Source organism: Plectropomus leopardus, chromosome 3 (genome assembly GCF_026936395.1).
Source record: "Plectropomus leopardus strain MGB_pleo_1.0 chromosome 3, ASM2693639v1, whole genome shotgun sequence".
Lineage (NCBI taxonomy): Eukaryota > Metazoa > Chordata > Actinopteri > Perciformes > Serranidae > Plectropomus > Plectropomus leopardus.
This window is the reverse complement of record NC_142178.1, coordinates 8,937,022-8,937,500: the sequence shown is the minus strand read 5'-3', so window position 1 is coordinate 8,937,500 and position 479 is coordinate 8,937,022.

Below are 479 nucleotides of genomic sequence, written 5' to 3'. Positions count from 1 at the left end.
CAAGTAAGTTTATAAGGATTTTTAATGTGTTTTCATCTTTTTTGCATCATAAAGATTAGTGTATTTGTGGTGCTCACATTTTTAAGTAAACACAAAAAGCAAAACAAAACAAAGGGGTTGGGACTTTGGCCCCTTAGCCTGTGTCCAGTAGGCCCTGCTTTTAACACCAATGACTTTTCTGTTAAAAGAGAGTTGAGCCAAACAACGTATTTTTTTCTCATAACTGCAAACTCTGATGCAATCGACTCAATCCAACAGCAGCCAATCAGGTGGTAAGAGGTGTGTTTGGGTATGAAGACTCTTCTGTGGTCATTAAAAAACACAACATCAACTTGTTAAACATTAAGATCAAAAATGACAAATTTACGGTGTCTACTACTAACTAGTATGTTTAACTAACTATGGCACAGAAATACCTCATGAAGACAAACGTAAACAGTTTGATTTTAAATGTAACAATGTTGTAAATAATCTCCAAA